The 14,690-nt window shown below is 41.2% G+C and overlaps 1 protein-coding gene across 1 annotated transcript in view; it reads right to left on the reverse strand.

Annotated features, from left to right (window-relative positions):
• Positions 1-14,690, reverse strand: part of DOK6 (docking protein 6) — a 506,258-nt gene that overhangs the window by 343,662 nt on the left and 147,906 nt on the right. The window lies entirely within an intron of this gene.

Raw genomic sequence — 14,690 nt, forward strand, 5'->3', positions numbered from 1 at the left:
ATACAGTGTTTTTAGGAAAATCAATATATTTTCAGTCACATTTTTTCTGGTATTTTTGCATTAAAAAAGTGCTGCAGACAGATATTAGTTGGAATTCAATAGGGCAATAGTAAATGTGCCCCGGAGAGTGTTTTTTTTGTGACATTAGTTTTCATGCCTTTTTGTATCTGGGTTTTTTTTTCAATTGTAGCTGGCTGTCAGATTGGTGGTTTAGTCCTGGCATTCTGCACAGGCTTCTCTATAGTATATGAAAAACATCAGATAAAAAGACTTGTAAATAAAACAAAGGCCACCCAAAAACTGTATGTGCACTACCATTTATCATCATTTACCATTCAAGATTAGCTTGCCAAAATATCCTATAAATTTTATTACACTGTCATTCAAAAGGTAGATACTTATATTTTCTATATTTAGTACAAGTTGTTTGTCAGTGTTTTCTTAGTGTCACAATCACAAGTGCATGTAATGAGGCGTTGAGTGAGAGTTTTATTCTCTAATAGTGGCATCATGTTATTATTTTTGTGTTATACAGAATTTGTTCAGATTCAACCAGACATTTGGGTCCCTCAGCAAAATCTGCATGTCTACATGTACACTTAAAATTAATTACATTATGCTCACAAATCTGCTTTCATGAAATCAGAATTTACTTCTAGAGCACAAAATATTGTACAAGTAAACGAATGAACTATTAATTTTCTGTAGCCTATATAACAGTAACATATTCTGCACAGCTGCATACATTGACATCATTCCTTTTCCATGATGGGGCTCACAATCTAATTTTTCTATATTTAAAACACAAAGACTTATGCCCTCCCTCACACAGCGCCTTTTGCCATGATTAGCTCAGCGATTTCAACACTGTGCTAATCTCGGTACAACACTCCCATAGTTTTCAATAAGACTGCTCACACAGGTGCAGACAGCGGCTCGATATTTTTGAGTGGCGCATGTTCTGTCTGTGGGCGTTTCAGCATTTTTAAACGCTGTGCATCACCCATTGAAATCAATGGGCAGAGTTTTCAGCTCTGCTGAAAAAGCGGCACAAACTTGGTGTCGCGTTTTTACAGTGCTAAACACCCTAGCTACACTAACTAAAAAAAAAGTAATACTCACCTAGCAGCGCTCAATGAACCAATCATAGCCATTCAATCAATGGATGTGATTGGTGCATTGAGCACTAGCTCTAATTGGCTCAGCCAGCGCTCAAGAAGCAATCAGAGCAATATCTTGCTAGAGGTGGGGTTTTCAATTTCAGCTACCAGCAAGAGATGCTCTGTTGGTACTGAGGACTGCACGGAAGCCTGCTGAAGTGCCAGAGAGCAGCGGGAGGGATCCAGACAGCGCCTGCTAGGTGAGTATTGCTTTTTTTTTCATCTTCCTTGGCTGCATTTTTAGCTGTGCTGAAAATGCAGGTGAAAATCCAGCCCAAACACTGGCAAAATGCATGCCAACATTGCTGAAACCGCAGTAAACGCAGCATTGAAAAATGTTGCGTTTTTCCAAATGCCTTTGTGAGGGAGGCCTACGAAGACCAATTTACTTATTAGGTTTATAAGGTATGGGACGAAAAATTTGCACAACAACAGGGAGAAGATACAGATGTTGTCCTTTGTTGGATTTGAACCCAACCCCTCAGTACTACAATGCAAAATTGCTAACAACTGAGCTTATACACAAAATTACACTTTTATCTTGACTTTACAAGTTATGCATGCCAATATTGCATAATCAGAAACGCTATCTTTTCTCCTTAGGGAGAGCACCTGGACAGTGAGTAAGGAGATTTAAAAGGCCATTCATGGTCCTCTGGGTAATATACAAATAGGAGAGATGGAACAATACCTCCTCAGTGCCACATATTGGAAGGCAGCATCCCTTCCACTCAATCTCAGCCTCTTTATACAAGCCTTCTAACAATGACTGGGAATTGAAAGCAAAGCCAGACTCCATGCACAGACAGCTGTTTTTGGGTGCTTGCTCCTCATCAGTGTGCAGCAGGATTCTGGCTTTGTTAGAGAGAGGCCTGTGATATGGGTCAGAAATGCTATCTTTTCTCCTTAGGAAGAGCGCCTAGACAGTGAGTGAGTGAGGAGATTTTAAAGGCCATTCATGCTCATCTGGGTAATATGCAAATAAAGGAGATGGAACAATACCTCCCCAGTGCCACCTATTGGAAGGCAGCATTCCTTCAAGTCATTGTCATGTTGGTGTGGATTTTGCTACTGCCGATTTTCAGCATGTTTTCTGAAAGATTTACTGCTGCAAAAATCCTGCAGCAAATTTGGTATGTGCAAAAGGAGCTAAAGAATGAAAAAAAAGCAATGACTGAAGCTGAATTTCAAAGGTAGCTATTTTATATTGATATTTTCAGTGAGCTTCAGGAGTTTTCTAACAGCTCATTCACACAGGTGTATGCGAGTTTCATTTGCGTAAATATGTTGTATAAGCGAATAGATGGAAGAAACAACAGTTTTTCAAAACAAAACAATAAGCAAAAAAAGCCAAAGATGAATTTTATGTCTGCATATGGCCTGCCTGCAACCCCTGCAGTGATTTTCATGGAAGGGCTTTAAATATAAGCCCTTCCCTGAAAATCATCCCTAGCATGTGTAAAAAGAAATATATATATACTCACCTCTCCGCCGCTGTCGGGGCTTGGAGCGTCTAGCTGCTTGGTCCCTCTGCACTGCTCTGAAGCTCTTTCAGCAGGTGTGGATTTAAAAGTCCTGGCTGCTGAAAGGGCTGTGTCTGATTGGCTGAGTGCTCAGCCAATCACAGGCAGTGCTCAGCCATTCATTGAATGACAGCTGAGCGCTGCCTGTGATTGGTCACAGCGCTCAGCCAGTCACAGGCAGCGCTTAGCCATTCATAATTTAATGGATGGCTGAGAGCTGCCTGTGATTGGCTTAGCGCTGTGACCTATCACAGCCATTCACAGAATTCAATGAATGGCTGAGCGCTGCCTGTGATTATATGAGTGCTGTGACCAATCACACGCAGCGCTCAGCTGTCATTTAATGAATGGCTGAGCGCTTCCTGTGATTGGCTGAGTGCTCAGCCAATCAGACACAGCCCTTTCAGCAGGAGAGGATTATAAATCCCCACCTGCTGAAAGAGCTTCAGAGCAGTTCAGAAGGTCAAGCGGCTAGATGTGCCTGAGCCCCAGAAATGGTACGAATAAAAACTATAGTTCACTGCACGAAAAACATATGGCCATGTCAATGGAAAAATAAAAATGTTTTGGACTTTGAAAAGTGGAGATGAATATCCCTCAAAAATTGTGGCGTCCTCATGGCCAAAATAGGCCATGCCCATAAAGGGTTAAAGGAACAGAAAAACACATCTGTGATGTGGAATTCCATTTTAAAGTCAGGTTCTAAGTTTGAGATCCTTGGAATGAACACGGGGTAATATCCATGCAATTGAACGTCTTCTGGGTTTTCAGAAGTACATAATAGTAACTAATAATTAAGCAAACACCACATTTCAATACACTTTGCAAAAAATATTCTGCTTTTTGTAAAGATCTACAGATTGCCTTTCTATTTTTTCCATTTTTGTTGTCATGGAAAAGTGTCAAGTTGACTTAGAAATTCCAGGTGTGATTTAGCAAACATTTACCGACAGTACTGAGATGTGTTACAGAATCGGCTTTTTATTTACATCACAATGCAATGTAAAATTACTTGCATCTACCCAATGAAAGGGGCTGAGAAAGCAATACAGCTGCAAAACGCAACAGGAAACAATCTACTTAACAAAGGACACAGATGTTAAACACATGCCATTATCTAAGTGTCTACTTCTTTTACATAAACATTTTACATGTTTTTTTCTTCATTCTGTTTTTATGAGGATGCATTTACACGGGGCGTACTTTTATGGCACAAACCCACTGCAAAATATGCATGTCTTGCATCCACATTTGCCATGAAGTTCCTGCTTATATTACTCTTTGCAGCACTATGGGTGCCTTTCCATGGGGCATAATTTCACATTGCTAACAAATCCACCAAGAAAATTTTATATGTATTACATACAGATTTTGTAATATATTGTTCTTTTTTTTAATGCAGCTAGGGCTTATTTTTGAGGTAGGGCTTATATCTCAAGCCCCCCGAAAAATTTGGCAAAAGAGCACTACAAAATCATGCGACAAAATTGTAATATCACTGTGTGAAAATGCAGCAATATCTCACAGAAATTGCGGGAACACGGCTGTGATATCTCTGCAATTTTCTTGTGGTGATATCGCAGTCATCCGTGTAAAAGAGGCCTAAAGAACAAATACGGAAAGTCACAGCTAAGCAGTAAATGAAACTAATAAACTGCAAATTTTAGAAAGCTGATCAACTTATATAAACACAATAAAAAATATATTTTACCAAACATTTTGACAAAGTTTATTTAGCACTTGACTATGAATATAGAGAAGAAATTTGAGAAGGAAATTAGTAAAATAAATAGCGAGTTAAATAAAAGATAGTTTTATGGGGAAAAAAGGAGAATTTTAACATTGATGATTGCAAAACAATGGCTGAACTTTGCAAATTGACATTTCAGCCTGAGTATCGCAGAAAGATAAAATATAGACTGAAGGAGATTCTGGATTTTTAAGAGTATAGTCATTAAGTTATGAAGGTTACCATGAAGCCCTGATATATTAACGCCTTTTCAAGATATTCTGTTTTTTATCATTGAAAGAAGCATAACTTGAAGATCCTGGGCCCCAGTGTATGCAGGGTCCCTTAAGTACCACTACAATTTACTGTGTAAAACGTACATGGAATTGCTATGTTCGGAATGACCCAGAGCAAAAAGTTAGTACATTATTTAACCTGCAAAGTGCATATCATGGAAAAAATAACTAATTTTGGCTATCTCACCTAACAAAAAATGGAATAAAAAATGATCAAAATGTCGCTTGGATTAATAAATTAAGAAAAGTGTTAGGCCACTCTCACACAGCCCGCTTTTTACCGTGATTAGCATGGTGTTTGAAACACTGCGCTAATGGTGGTACAACGTCCCTATTGATTTCAACCTGGCTTCGTAGACTAGTACAATACATTCAAAATGCTACTTGAAATCACAGTAAAACATTGCGATTTCAAATGCAACGTTTGGGGAACGCATGTATGAGAGTGGACTTAGAGGTCTTTGAATGCAGCGCTAAAGAAAAAATACATTAAAAAAAAGTGTGAAAAGGTTGCAAAAAAACTTTATATATTTGATATCGATAGACTTGTACTGGCCTGAAGAATTATTTTAACATATAACTTATATTGAACAGTGAATGCTGCTAAAAAGAAAAAGAAAAACAATTCTAGAATTGCAGATTTTGTTAATCTTGCCCTAAGAAAAAAATGGAATAAAAAGCAATCAAAATGTTACATGTTTCCAAAAATTGGCTAAATTAAGACTAAAGTTTATCCTGCAAAAAACAAGCCTTCATAGAGCTCCATCGATGGAAAAATAAAAGTGCTATAAAATACGACACGAAAGTAAATCTTTTCTTTTAAAATGTTTTTTTTGTGTACAAAAAAAGCAAAACATAAAGAAACTGTATAAACTTGGTATCGCAGGAAAGATGCTGACCCAGAGAATCATATTATCACATTATTTATTTTCAATACCGAATGCTATAAAAATTGGAATCCAAAAAACAAATCGCAGAATTTCAGTTTTTTTTCCAAATCCCCCTAAAAAAATTAATAAACGTTATACAATACATTACATGTACCTAAAAATGATACCATCAAAAATACAACTCGCCCGCAAAAAAACAAGTCTTTATATGGCTATGTCAATGGAAACATTATAAAGTTATGGCTCCTGGAATGCAACAATAAAAAAAAACCTGAAAATTGGTTATAAAGGTGCAAACAGGCTTCATCACTAAAAGGTTAAGCAGAAACTTCCTCCCAATAGCACTAATTATTATGCATTATGTTAGATCCATGAAAGTGTTAATCCACCATGAAACAATAATTATACTTTAGTTTGCAATAATAGCATTTTCTTGCAATTCAGCCTTGCTAGCATGGGGTTGTGACACAACACTGCATACTTGTATTGTGCTTCCCTCAAGCATATGAATAATTATGCAAATTACATAAAAGTATGTACTGTAGCTATTTGAACATAATAATTCACAACTGTTCAGTTAGCATGCTAGAACAACATCTTTACAAGCAGCGCATAGTAATAACATATTTTTATGGCTTCATGTCAACAATGACCTCCTGAAATGATTACAATTACCATTTAAAATGAGAGGAAAGAGGCCCAGTTCAGAAACCTTTATAGGCATATTAGTCACATTATAAATCAAGTTTACATATCACAAAAAGTATGAATTAAAATAAGTCAAGAGTTCAAACAGCCAATCATACACTTGTAAATATCACACAAAATGGCCTCACAAAATATCTCATTATAACCTTTTCTTTAGGGAAGCTACAGAATATATTATGCTGAGATGTTTGCAAAATATACCTGCTACAGCTTCAATGCTCAGTATAGAGCTTCAGTTCACACATTTACTCTTTGATGCATTTGAAAAAATGTATTTACTTGTAGTGATAAGCAATTAGTGGAATATTCGGGTTCTGTCGAAATAGGGCCAATGTCACTAAAATCATCATAATTTAGGGCAGACGATTTGACTCCCATTAAGGTCTATGGAAGTTAAAATGGGGTTCACTAACTTGTCTTCCAGAAGGTTCCAATGCAGCCAAAATCCCCACATTAATCCCTTAGTGACCAAGCCTGTTTGCGCCTTAATGACCAAGGCAAATTTTGGAAATCTGACATGTGTCACTTTAACATAGAATAACTCCGTAAAGGTTTTGCATATCCAAGTGATTCTGACATTGTTTTTTCGCCACATATTGTACTTCATTTAGGTACTAAAATTAAACCGATAGAATTTGTGTATATTTATTAAAAGCGTCAAAATTGGGAAAGTTTTGAAAAAAATTCATTTTTTCACAATTTTTAAATGCAATGTCTCAAATATGTGCAAACATACTGTACACGTTGTTGATAAGATATATATTTCCATCTGGTTAATTTATTCTGGATGCACATTTGAAAAACTTTCTGAGACCGACATTGCATTTGCCCATGCACCCTCAAACTTATCTAAACCATATACATAAGGAAGAGGGGAGTTAATATATCAGCAACTATGCTACAAGTTTCAGCAAAGCATCCCATGTCTTAATGCTAGCAAGGTTAAGTAAAAGAAAAAAAAGGGGTGGATTGTGTCGGTAAAGAAAAATGCAGGTTTAAGGAATGCTATAGCTAGTGGAGATGCGACCTACCAGATAGCGCACCACCTGAGTGGGTGTGAGTGAACAGGAGGATGAGACTAAAAGAACTGGCGGTGATGGCCTAACACTCTTAGGCCCAATGTTCATGAGCGGATCTGATTTGCAGAATCTGTGCGGAGCACCTGCGTAGAAAATCCGCAAATCAAGCCGCCCATAGGAAAGCATAGGTGTCCGCACATGAGTCATGAGTTAAAGCATGAGGATGTGTTTTGCGGACCTTTCGGTTCGGATAACAAATCACAGCATGCTCCATTTCAGTGCGGTTCCTGCATGGACGGCTGCCATTGAAGTCAATAGAAAACTATCCAGTCCGCGGTCCATCCACAATTGTATGGCGTATGGGCTGCAGATTCCATGGCGAAAGCAGGAGTTTAAAAAAACCTCCACTTCACATGTGCGGCGGCACACCAACCAGCGCTTCTGCACAAAACTGCAGTGAAGTCCTGGACAGACACACAGAAGACTCGGACGGGTAAGCAGTGCCCTGGGCCACGGGCAGGGTCGGATTCCGCTGCAGGCTCCCGCATGCGGAATCAGATCCACCCGTGGACATTGGGCCTTAGGCCTTAGTCACACGGGCGTTTATTGCCGCGATTTGCGCATGCGCATGCGTCCGGCGACTTTTTAAAACCATTGCTTTGCAATGGTATCGGACACATGAGCGCTTTTTATGCGCTCGTCCGATAAATTAGAGAACAGAAATCGCAGATCGCACCTATCTGCGATCTGCGATTCCTGTTCTCTTCTCTATATGCGCTCAACGGGGCCGGCGGCAGCAGCGCCGACCCCATTGAGAACATATAGAAGACAAATCATTCTTCTCTGCCACAGCTGGAACAGCTGTGGCAGAGAAGAACGATGTTTGCCCATTGAATTCAATGGAGCGGCAATACAGCCGCTCCATTGAAAGCAATGGGCTGCCGGCGTGCGCGGGGTTAATTGTCGGGAAGGGGTTAAATATATAACCCCTTACCTGCAATGCATCCTTAAATGTGAAAAAATAAAAAAAAAGGATGTTCTCACCTGCTCCCGGCAGCTGGAGATCCCGGCGGTCGGCCTGCAGTGGGTGTGAAGGAGGTGTGACTCAGGCTTGCCCCTGATTGGCTCAGCCTGAGCCAATCAGAGGCTGAGCTCAGTCACACCCATTCATGAATTCATGAATGGGTGTGACTGAGACTTGCTTCTGATTGGCTCAGCGCTGAGCCAATCAGGGGCAAGCCTGAGTCACACCTCCTTCACACCCACTGCAGGCCGACCGCCGGGATCTCCAGCTGCCGGGAGCAGGTGAGAACATCCTTTTTTTTTATTTTTTCACATTTAAGGATGCATTGCTGGTAAGGGGTTATATATTTAACCCCTTCCCGACAATTAACCCCGCGCACGCCCGCAGCGCTTGCATTCAATGGAGCCGCTGTATTGCCGGCTCCATTGAATGCAATGCGCTGGACAGCTCCGGCCCGTTTCTAATGAAACGCGGCTAGGAGCAGATTTTCGGGCGATTTTTGGGCCGATTTTTCGGCGCCGGTCACGCGATTTGCGCATGCGCATCCGTCATGCGATGCGCAAATCGCGTGAAAAAACGCCCGTGTGACTAAGGCCTTAGCATGAAAGAATTATTTAAAACGATGTAGTTCAAAACTTTTCCTTTATTAAATATAGTGCTTAGCCAGCAGAAGAAAACGCATTTCAGGGAACAAACCCCTTCATCAGTTTAGCTGGTAAAAGTATACAGAGAATCGGATACCAAGATTTGTGGGGGTCCCAAAAAGTCAAAAGAAACCCTGTTAGCCTATGTGATGTGGGGTGACCAGGAAAGGAGAAGTAACTTGAAGTGTTGTGCCACATTGTTTTAAATAATTCCCTCACGCTAAGAGTTTTGCACCATCACCACCAGTTCTTTTAGTTTCACCCTCCTTAACCATGACAAGACTTTGAATCGGACTTAATATTAAAAATTTCAGTAGATCTTTATAAGAAATCTTGGCAATTGACATAAATGGAATTATCCTATTGCATGTATACATCTGTTATGAAGAAAGTTACTTATATTGTTAACTAATTAGTTTTAGATCTATGGGGATTTACATTGGTCTGCAGGATGCCCTTCTCTAGTGTGGAAATATTCTTTCTAAACCTTAAATTCAGCAAAAAAATAATAATAATTCTAATGATAAATATCAAAAGCATAAGAGCCATTAAGGAGGCAATTGCTTTATGACAATTGCTTACTGTTCCTTTATATATTGTAACACCCAACAGATACAATTCTACATAGAAACAATTTATGTAGACAAAATCTACAGTAAAAAGAAATATTATGGTTAAATATTTGACTAATATTATTAATAATATTATTTGAGAATAATTGTATCAGTGCTACAAACAACTTAAAATTACTCAGCTATTTTATGTATAAGTGGTTACATGTGAGTGCTCACTGTCTATTAAAATTGATGTGTAATCAGAAAATGACCTATTGTATAAACCAAGTTTACTGTTAAACATTTTTATGGAGCTTTTAGTCTTTCTTTTCTAAATTTTCAATATATATAAATTTTCTAAATTTATAGTTTTAAAAATCTTGCTGAATGCTAAGCCTAATAATAGTTTGATATTTCCTTTTCTTTAAAGTCATCTCATTATCATCACAGTATTACAATGAAAGGTGACAACAGAAAGGTTCAGTACACCACTGACTGTACCTAATTGCAGTCATCATTATCACTTTTCTGGCTGCAATGCTGAGATGATAGCAAGTAACCTTTGACCGCAGTCATTTCAGCACTGCAGCCAGAGAGATGATAATGATGACTGCAATTAGGTACAGTCTGCTATGCTGTCATTGCCAATGGTCTATGTAGTGCTCTGTGCGCATAGTGCCGCTAAAGTGAGATTGGGATTGTGTCAGTGAGGCCTCATTCCCATGGCTATAGGGATTTTTACGTGCGCCCGCTGGTGACATAAAAACACGCAAACGGGCACACAAATCTAACATTTGTGCACCCATTTAGACAGCACAGGCCCCGGCGCATGTACATCGAGGCCACAGTGCCATACCCTCCCCTTCCCTCCCCCTTGCTGTCTCACTTCCTCTCTCCTTCCCTCCAGCTGTTTGCAATGGGAGTGGGCAGGATGGGGCTGGGTGCTTAGCTCCTTGTCTGCAGCCAGCAATGGAAGGGGCGGGGCAGAGCTTAGCTGCGACCCAGCCTGCCCCCTGGCATTGCAAACAGCCAGAGGGAAGGAGATAAGAGGGCGGGAGTTTAGCAGCCACACTCCTAAACTCTCTCCCACCTCCCTTCTCCGGCAGCTGTCATTGGCTCCCATAGGAGCCCATGCAGCGGCTGACATATTCCAGCCAGAAAGATAGTTCCAGGACTATCTTTTTGGCCCGGCATGAAAGCGCCCAGTGCCACGAGAATACGGACGTGTGATCTGATGCATTGGAATCCAATGCATCAGATTGTAACTAGAGTTGAGCGAACATACTCTGCCGAGCTTAATGCTCGTTCGAGTATTAGCGTACTTGAGGGTGCTCGTTACTCGAACGAGCATCAAGCCGTGTCCGACCCTGCCCCAGTTTTTAGCTCCTCCCCGCAGTGATGTGCCTGTTTTGGCCCCTCCTTGCTGTGACACAACGCGCGTCAATGGCAAATTTTGAGAGAGAGAGAGAGAACACGAACCGAGAAAAAAAAAAAAAAGCTCGGGACCCGGCGTCCCACATACAAAAATCCTCGAGTCTCCCATTGTAGTCAATGGGGTTCGTTATTCGAGTAGAGCTCTCGAATTTTACGAAAAGCTCGACTCGAATAACGCGGACTCAAGCATTTGGGTGCTCGCTCATCTCTAATCGTAACATATATCGTCCGTCCATGAAAATGGCGGTCGATATATGCTCGTGTGAATAAAGCCTGAGGAGGTGAAATTTCAAGTTAACATTCGTTACATCTGTATATTCTAACAAACCTCATTGCAATGTGGTTTGGCATCCGGGGAACAGACATTGGATCACTCACTGCTGAGCACTGATACCTGTAAGAATGACACGTGACAGCTGAGAACAGTGATTGGCTGCAATTGTCATGTGGCATTATAGTGCAGACTGTATGTAAAGACCATGAGGCAGCTACCTGAGTATCTGGGTTAAATAGAAGGTGAACTAAAAAAAGTTTTTTTTCATAACATTAGGACATTTTTCTGCCTTTTCTTTGTGTTTTTATAAACCCCTGAACAAACCCTTTAAGGGAGACATACCTCAGGTTTCAGAGAAGCTAAAAGGATAGTGAAAGGGTTAATGGCCATATTCCTGATGGTTTTGGGCAATGAAGGACACATTCTTAGTGGTCTGCTGAAGAAAAGGTGTTAATAGACAGAACATGGTTTGCAGTGGTTTGGAAAAGAGAAAGTGCTAATAGGTACATCTATGCTAATTTAGGAAGATGAGTGGTTGATGGGGTATAACTTTGGTGGCCTAGGACAAGGACATGCTAGCTGAACCCAGCACACATGCCACAGATGCCCCCTTCCAGCTATTTCCCTTTATAAAGGAGTGAACTACAACTCCCAGGATTTCCAAGATGTTATGGGATGTCAGAAGAAGTCACTGGCAGGGACTATAAGATGGAGAAACAACAAGTCCCAGCATGTACTGACTGCTATTTTCTGATACAAGCGGAAGTTACAAGAAGGGGTATAAGAGATCTACAACTCCTAGCACATACAGGCTCTTATCACGGGGTGTTAGAGTAATATTGCATAGAGGGGGTTAATTGGGAAAGAACTACAATGCCCAGCATTTCTCAGGCTCTCACTCAATAGAAAGATTTAATCATTACTTACTTTCTTCTGATCAGTACAAAGCTCCATCCCCTCATGCTGCATGATGGTAACATATTAGGTTCTTAACCAGCACTGTCCTTCTACAGCACCCAGTTCTGTCCTCTCATGTCTGTGACATTATCACAGGTCCTTTACCACCACTTCTCCTTCATACTACTAAGCTCCATCCCTTAGCTGCTGAACATGTGCTGGTGAGAAAGCAGGCAGCCCACTGCAAACAGCAACCCATTTGAAACTTGCTAGAATTTCCAGATGGGCAGTCCAGCTGACCGCACGGGGCTTCACTAATACAGAAGAATATAACACTGCAGCAATAACCATTAAACTAAGTGCATTCTCTTTGAATTCTACGGTTTCATGTAATAAAAGATACATCTGTTTCTTAGGAGGTCTTAAAATTAGGTAAATTCAACCTCAGATGAGCAACAACACATGACTAGAGATGAGCGAGCATACTCGTCCGAGATTGATGCTTGTTCGAGTATTAGGGTGCTCGAGATGCTCGTTACTCGAGACGAGCACCACACGGTGCTCGTCTCGATTAAACGAGCACTGACCATTGAATTCAATGGAGCCGGCAATACAGCCGGCTCCATTGAAAGCAATGGGCTGCCGGCGATCTCAGGATGAAGTTTTGGGAAGGGCTTAAAAATATAAGCCCTTACCTGAAAATCATCCTAAAATGTGTAAAAATAAAAAAATGTCAGCATAAAGATCGTTCTCCTCTGCCATAGCTGTAACAGCTGTGGCAGAGAAGAACGATGTTAGCCCATTGAATTCAATGAATTTTCGGGAAGGGCTTAAAAATATAAGCCCTTACCTGAAAATCATCCTAAAATGTGTAAAAATAAAAAAATAAAAAATATCAGCATAAAGATCGTTCTCCTCTGCCATAGCTGTAACAGCTGTGGCAGAGAAGAACGATGTTAGCCCATCAAATTCAATGGAGCCAGCAATACAGCCGACTCCATTGAAAGCAATGGGCTGCCGGCAAGCGCGGGATGAATTTTCGGGAAGGGCTTAAAAATATAAGCCCTTACCTGAAAATCATCCAGAAATGTGTAAAAATAAAAATGCAGGCATTCTCTTCAATGGAGCCGCTGCTGCTGCCGGCGACTCCATTGAAGACAATGGTCTGCTGGCACACCTGAATTCTTTTTCAGGGAAGGGCTTTACATATAAGCCATTCCCTGAAAATGAATTAAAAGTGATTTAAAAAAACAAAAAAAAATAGATACTCACCTCCCTTCAGCTGCCGGGGCACAGCCGCGTCTTCTCCTGCTATCCCCTGCACTGTGGTGCTGAACTGCTGATCTATCACCAGCCGGGGAGCAACTCAGCCAATTACATTCAGCTCTTTCAGCAGGCGGGGATTTTAAATCCCCGGCTGGTGATAGATCAGCAGTTCAGCAACACAGTGCAGGTGACAGCAGGAGAAGACGCGGCTGTGCCCCGGCAGCTGAAGAGAGGTGAGTACCTATTTTTTTTAATTTTTTTTACCATTTTAAAAGGCTTTTCAGGCAAAGCCACTAACAGCTGCCGGGGCTCAGCGGGGACTTCTGCCGCTGTCCCCGGCTCTGTAGCGCTGCTGAGCTATCAGCAGCCGGGGATTTAAAATCCCCGGCTGCTGATAGCTCAGAACTACAGAGCCTGGGACAGCGCTAGAAGTCGCGGCTGAGCCCCGGCAACTGAAGGGAGGTGAGAATTGTTTTTTTTTTAATTTTTTGCACTAATTTAAATGGCTTTTCAGGGAAGGGCTTATGAAGCCCTTCCCTGAAAAGCCATTGACAGGATGCCGGCAGCAGGATTCTCTACCGCAGCTGTCATGTGTGACAGCTGCGGTTGAGAACTGAAGAATTCCTTTTGCTGCATCTGCCACAGATGTGGCAGATGTAGCAGCAGCGAATTCTTTTAACTAGTGGAGGTGAAGGATACATCTGCCGCATGCGGCAGATGTGTTCTTCATGCCCGCGGGGGTCACGGCAGCGGCGGAGAGCTAAGTTTGTTTTTAATTCTTTTTTTGTTTTGCACTAAAATGTTTCTTTTTCAGGGAAGGGCATATATTTTTAAGCCCTTCCCGAAAATTCATCCCGCGCTCGCCGGCAGCACATTGCTTTCAATGGAGCCCGCTGTATTGCCGGTTCCATTGAATTCAATGGGCTAATATCGTTCTTCTCTGCCACAGCTGTTACAGCTGTGGAAGAGGAGAACGATCTTAATGCTGACATTTTTTTATTTTTACACATTTTAGGATGATTTTCAGGTAAGAGCTTAGATTTTTAAGCCCTTCCCGAAAATTCATCCTGAGATCGCCGGCAGCCCATTGCTTTCAATGGAGCCGGCTGTATTGCCGGCTCCATTGAATTCAATGGGCTAACATCGTTCTGCTCTTCCACAGCTGTTACAGCTGTGGCAGAGGAGAACGATCGTTATGCTGACAGTGCGGGGGGGGGGGGGGGGATTGTCTCACTCTTGCCACTATTGTGGCTTAATAGTGAGACCTCGGAG

Source organism: Eleutherodactylus coqui, chromosome 9 (genome assembly GCF_035609145.1).
Source record: "Eleutherodactylus coqui strain aEleCoq1 chromosome 9, aEleCoq1.hap1, whole genome shotgun sequence".
Classification (NCBI taxonomy): domain Eukaryota; kingdom Metazoa; phylum Chordata; class Amphibia; order Anura; family Eleutherodactylidae; genus Eleutherodactylus; species Eleutherodactylus coqui.